A 6282-nucleotide genomic window follows, 5' to 3' on the forward strand; every position below is an offset into this window, starting at 1 on the left:
CATCAGAAGCTGGAAGACGCAAGGAATGGTTCCCCCCCCCCCCCCGAGCCCTTGGCAGGGGTGTGGCCCTGCCAACATCTTCCCCACTCAGCCGTGGGAGTTAGCACCCAACGGGGCACCAGAGCCTCGCTTTTCTTCTTTTGCATGATTGAATTGTGACCCAATGGGTTTTTATTAGGAAAGTTTCAGGTATGGTTTTTAGGGGATCTTGCTCTACTTTGGGGGCCTGTTTTTGACCCTCAGGTTTACTGTGGTTAGAGAGAACCAGGTCAGTTTAATTAGCTTCTGTCATCCAGGATTCAGCACTGAGGTTCTGACCAATGTGTGTGAAATTAGTAACAGCTCAGGTAACCAGGGCTCACATGCACCCAAACGAATTCTCAATTCTTCTACGAATAGCTTGCTGGTCTTCTCTGGGTTTAGGGAAATCTTTAATTATAGTTACTAATTCAGTTCTGGTTACTTAATAACTGGTTGTTATTAAGTTCTGGTTAATTAATTAATTCTCCAATTATTTGCATACCTGGCTCATGCAGGCATGAAATCTTTAGAGGTGACTGGCATTCAAGGATCTTAGGAGTGGTTGGGGAAAGCATAGGGTCTGGACAGGGGAGGAGGAGGGAGGAGTAACTGGAGGCGTGGAGGGGGAGCAGTGGAAGGCTCAGGGGGAAGAGGCAGGGCTGCATCTAGGGAAGTAACTGGAGGACAAGGAGGGGGAATATGACGGGCAACTAGTTTAGTTTGCTGTTACTTAAGTTTTCCAATTGCTCATTAGCTTTGGTCAAAGAATCTTTCAGTGAAACCATTTTTAAATCAGAATTTCCTTTGGGGACCTCTGCACACTGATCAAAATATCTTCCTTCTTCCTTTTGTTTTCTGAAGTGTCTCTCAAATGAACAATTTTGTGCAAGTCACGTGTTCCCTGGAGTGGCCACTGAAGGTCCAAATGGTCCTTGGTGAAGTTAGGCCATTTAGAAAGACAGGCACAAGAATTTGGATTCAAATGAGAATAATCTGTCAGAGGCAGGAGTTTTTCCTGGAGGAGGAGAGGACTTGGATGACCCGCGAGAACTGGCAATGGTCTGTAGAAAGGTGATGCTTTGACACACCTTGTGTCTTTAGGACCTCAGCCTGACAGGGGCTGTCTCCAAATGCAGACCTGACAATTTGCACTCACTCCCTATGGAAGATCAGAGAGAAGACTCTCTCTGGACGAGGTATTGAGATGGAAGAAGAACCTCATCCAGCTTCACTGGTGACCCACAGCAGGTTGTCTGAATGGATTCCAGTGCAGTGAGAATGACAAACTCACTGCTCTAGGAGGCTGGCTTGATCTACAGCCTACAGGGGGCCTCTGCCTGTGTTCTGCCCTGTGATTCTCTGTCTGGTGACCAATAATTTTGACAGAACAGCACCAAATGGAAGCATAAATGAGAACAAAAGATGAAGAGGAATGGCCCCGTTCCACCAAGGATGCAAACAAAGGAGACCCAATCAAAAAAATCTGGGCACTAAACCGATAATAAGGAGCTAAGGACTCACTGCAAAGGGAGGGGAATTTGGACTAAGTGCTGGCTTACCCCGCTGGTGTGGATTTGACAAGTCATGATTTGCAAGGCACAGAGGGCTCACATGTTGTCTGCACCTGGCGGAAGGCTGGGGTCTGCAGGATGGGCAGTGAAGACTGTGTCTTGTTGGGCCCTCCAGGAATACTGTGGACATAGGTGAAGACCTCCTAGATGAGAACCAGCAGAGGCTGTTTACTCAGAGCCTGTTGCAACAAGGGAGTCGCCACATTACTTGCACTTGTCAGGGACTTAGAGGCAGGCAGGGAGTGGGAAGGTGTTCCAGCACAAAGAGAAAGGAAGGCTTCAGGTGTGCTGTGATTGGAGGTTGTTGGCACAGGGACACTGGAGGGAGACTGACTACAAGAGGGAGCATCTTATGTGATTAGTGGGGCAGCATCTTTGCCTTTATCTGGTGGGTCCTGCGTTGGAAGAAGGTACATGAAATCAAGAGGCTGGAAGTCATTGAACAATTCCTGGCCATTCCAGATCCCTTGCAGTGAGCATTTGGCTTCCTGGGCTGGCTGCTATAGATTGTGGGTAAGAGTTCTACCATCATATATGGTCTGGCCATTGTCCATGTGTATATTCAGGTTATCAGGAGATATTGGTGTCTTGCCCCAGCAAGTTCACAGCATGGGTAAGGAAATCAGATGTACATTGAAGGATAAGACTATTTGAGCCTGGAATCAGGGGGTTCCTCTGAGGCCAGGTGGAGGGGTCGGGCTGTGGGCAGGTGGCTGGTCAGAGCAGGCTGCCGGGGTTGGCCAATGGCTTCCTTCTGAGAGTAGGTTACCAGTGTAAGGCTGACCCAAGGATACTGGCCTTATCTCTGACCAGCCCCGATTTAAGCTCTTCCTACTTTTTAAACATTTCCTTTGGCATTAAGAGATCTTCCCCAGCTGTACCTGGTACCTTTGGGGGGAGTACTTTTAGGTATATTCTAAGGTTGGGGAGGAAGTGGTATGGTTTTGATAATAGGGGGCCAAGGTGAAATTACAGCCTGCAGTCTCTCCCTGCTGTGTGGGAAACGCATTGTCACACCTGCACACAAAGATGCTTTGACAGTCACATCCTCTGACAAGCCAGAGCTGCCCAGTGCCATTGTGTTAAGAATCAAGATGCTGTGATGCCAAAGATTTCCCAGGTGGGGAGGGGTGAGGAGATGGTGGGAATTATAGGGGCTTTGTTCCTTTCTTGCGCTATTTAATGCATTTCCTTCCCCTTGAAGGCTGGCTCTAGGAGTAACTATAATTCCTAATCTCCAGTTATTGCGAATCTAGGGTGACTGAATGGGGGCCACAAGATTCTGCCAACAAAACCTCACTTACTGGTTCGCCACAGTGCCTGAAAGGCCATGTCCTGGCTCCACTCTTGGGTTGATCATTGCCTCCCATTTCCCCATTCATTCATTCACAAATATTTATTACAAGTGTGCACTATACATCAAGCACTTTGCTGGGCAGGGGGGTAAAATGTTGAGTAAGATATAGCCTTGACTTCCCTGGATACTGTAGTCTATCATGGGAGATAGGTGATAAAACACAAAAATGCAATGAGTCTAGTGCAATGAGAAACACACACAGGGAACTGTGCAAGGACAGTGCAGGGCACTGGGCAATGTAGGTGGAGTGGTGAGGTCAAGTGCCTCCAAGAGGATGCCATTTCAACTGAGACTGGATTTTTAGAAATACCGAGTTCATGAAGAATAGACAAATGTACCTCAGGCAGAAGAAAAGCGTGTAGAAATTTCTCAGGCCAGGACAATTTTGGCATGCCTGCCACCAATTTGGTGAGCTTAGAGTACAGAGAATGAGGATTGAGGGCATGAGTTGCAGCTACAGAGGAAGCTGGGGGCCACAGAGATGCGGAGAGGTGTCTACATTTAATCCCAATGGAATATTTGAGTCAATGGAATATTTTCCAGGAAAATTCTTATTAAAGCATAAGGTGTGGAGAGAGAACTGCATAAATCATGGGTAAATGGCTTGCCAAATTTTCATAAAGTAAACACACTTGTGTAACCATCACCCAGATGAAGAAATAGTATGTTACCCCTACTCCTGTCCCATGGGAGGCTGCCAGTGGGCATCTGGACCTTCCCAACTGCCTGGTCCTTGTGTGGTTCTTGGTCAGGAGCTCCTGCAGGATTGTCACTGTTCCTTAGGGTCCTCCCCTGGGCTGATGACATGGTTCATGTTTGCCTCTTTCACTAGACTTGAGGCTGTTTGAGGGCAGGGACAATATCTGTTCTGTTCACCCTTGGGTCCCCACTCTGGGCTTGGGTCATTTGTCATGACTGACCCACTGACCATCCAAGGTAGAGGCCACTATTTAGACTGTGAAAACCCCCCTAACTCCTAGGCAGTCACTCCCTATTCCCCCACAATCACCCTCCCCCATCCTGGGGAATTGCTCACCTACTTTTTTATTTCTTAAGATTTATTTATTTATTTATTTATTTGAGAGAGAGGGAGAGAGAGAGAGAGAGTGGGGAGAGGAGCAGAGGGGCAGAGGGAGAGAATCCTCAAGCAGACTTCCCACTAAGCACAGAGTCTTCTCCAGAGGGCTCCATCCCAGGACCCTGAGATCATGACCTGAGCTGAAATCACGAGTTGGACACATAACAGACTGAGCCACCCAGGTGCCCGTCATCTACTTTTTATCTCTATAGATTTTGTCTCTTCTGAACATTTCATTAAAATGGAATCATGGGATTGACTCCTTTCGTTTAACATAGTATTTTAAAGATCCATCCGTGTTTTGGTATGTTTCAGTACTTCACTCCTTTTGTGGCCGAACATCATTTCACTCCATTTAAAGACACTGATTTAAAGTCTTTTCCGATAAGTTCATCATCTGGGGTTCCTCTGGGGCAGTCACTATTGATTGCCTCTTTTCCTGTGTATGGGTCCAACTTTCCTGTTTCTTTGCATCTCTCATAGTTTTTTTGTTGAAAGCTGTACATTTAAAATAATACAATATGGCAGGTCTGGAAGTTGAATTCTATCCCCATCCCCAGGGTTGGTTTTTATTGCTGTTTGTTGTAGATGCTGTTGTTTGCTTAATGACCTTTCTGAACTAATTCGGGGAAAGTCTGTATTCTTTGTCATGTGTGGCCACTGAAGTCTGTGTGGTTAGGTTAGTTGTCAGCTAATGACTGGCCAGAACGTTTTAAATGCCTGGAAACAATGAGTCTTGCGGTCTTTGCCAAGGGGCTCTAGGTACATGTTGGGGCAGACTTTCAACAGTCAGACCATTGACACCCCTTCTTAGCCTCCATTTGTGTGTGTAGATCCTTAGAATCAGTCAGAGGTGAGAGCTTAGGGCCTTCTCAGGACTTTCCTGAGCCCTTGCCCAACCAACTGTTATTCACCACCCTAAGTAGTGGTAAGTCAAACATTTGCTTTTAATTGTTTTCAGTGTGCCCCCAGGGGAAAAAATCTTTTCACTCGTTTTCACTGGGAAAGTACTGATTTAGATCAAAGACAGCTATAGCCTTGTAGGTGGGATCTTCTAAAATTAGACAGGTCAAATAATAATTCTTTAGGACTATGGCTTTGAAAGGGCTCCAACCCTGTTCTGTTCCTTCTGGTGGCTGCCAGACGGCTACTTTTCGCTGTAGTGTGGGCTGTTACTTTTTTTTTTTTTAAGATTTTTATTTATTTGATAGAGAGAAACACAGCGAGAGAGGGAACACAAGCAGGGGGAGTGGGAGAGGGAGAAGCAGGCTTCCCGCGGAGCAGGGAGCCCCATGTGGGGCTCGATCCCAGGACCCTGGGATCATGACCTGAGCCGAAGGCAGAGACTCAACGACTGAGCCACCCAGGTGCCCCAGGCTGTTACTTTTTAAAGACTATTTGGAGCCGGAGAGTGGGGGATGGGATGAGGGCAAGTTACCATGCCACACAGCTCCCTGTTCCTAATGAGATTCAGCTGGTTTTCTTTGAATACGTGCTCTGTTAATAATAAACTCGGGTTAATTTGCAGAGTTCTGAAAAAGTTGATTCTGATGATTTTTGCTTTTATAGAGGAGAGAATTTTCAGAGATCCTTACTCTGCCATTTTTGCTGGTGCCCCCTCCTTGTGATACTCTGCAACGTATTCATCTAGACATTTTTCGATGTTCTTTTTCTGTGTTTCTGTTTTCTGTGCTTTTCTTTTTTTTTTCTTTAGCGAGTGCACATTATAGGTTGTGTTAGATACTTCACAGGTTGTGTTGTATACTTCCTATTGCGTCACAGTAGGGATTGTGTAATAGCCAGTTGTCACATTCTTAGGATGTTAAAAATCAACTGTGGGTTCAGGAGTTGTCAGCCTGGTCTGTCTGGTACAATTTCCCCACAAACTTCACTTGAAGATTTGTATAGTCATTTGCTGCCTAGATTCATTATTTCTTCTGGGGTTGTGAAATTGTGATTTTTCGAAATCTGTCATTCCTTCTGCATTTATGAGCTGTGATTCCTCTATGAAGAAGAACTTTCATCAATTATTTGGTTATTCTGAAATACACTTTACAAGGAAAAAAGATAGAACTTGATTCTTTTGCTTTTTTTTAATTGTGATAATATTTACAGATAACATAAACCTTTTTTGAACCTGACACGATATTTACCATCTTACCCATTTAAGTGTATGGTTCAGGAGTGATAAGTACATTCATGTTGTTGTGAAACAGAGATCCAGAGCTGTTTTTTATCTTGCAAATCTGAAACTC

This window comes from Callorhinus ursinus, unplaced genomic scaffold (genome assembly GCF_003265705.2).
Source record: "Callorhinus ursinus isolate GAN/ISIS: 27379988/994484 unplaced genomic scaffold, GSC_fseal_2.0 scaffold29, whole genome shotgun sequence".
NCBI classification, from domain to species: Eukaryota; Metazoa; Chordata; class Mammalia; order Carnivora; family Otariidae; genus Callorhinus; species Callorhinus ursinus.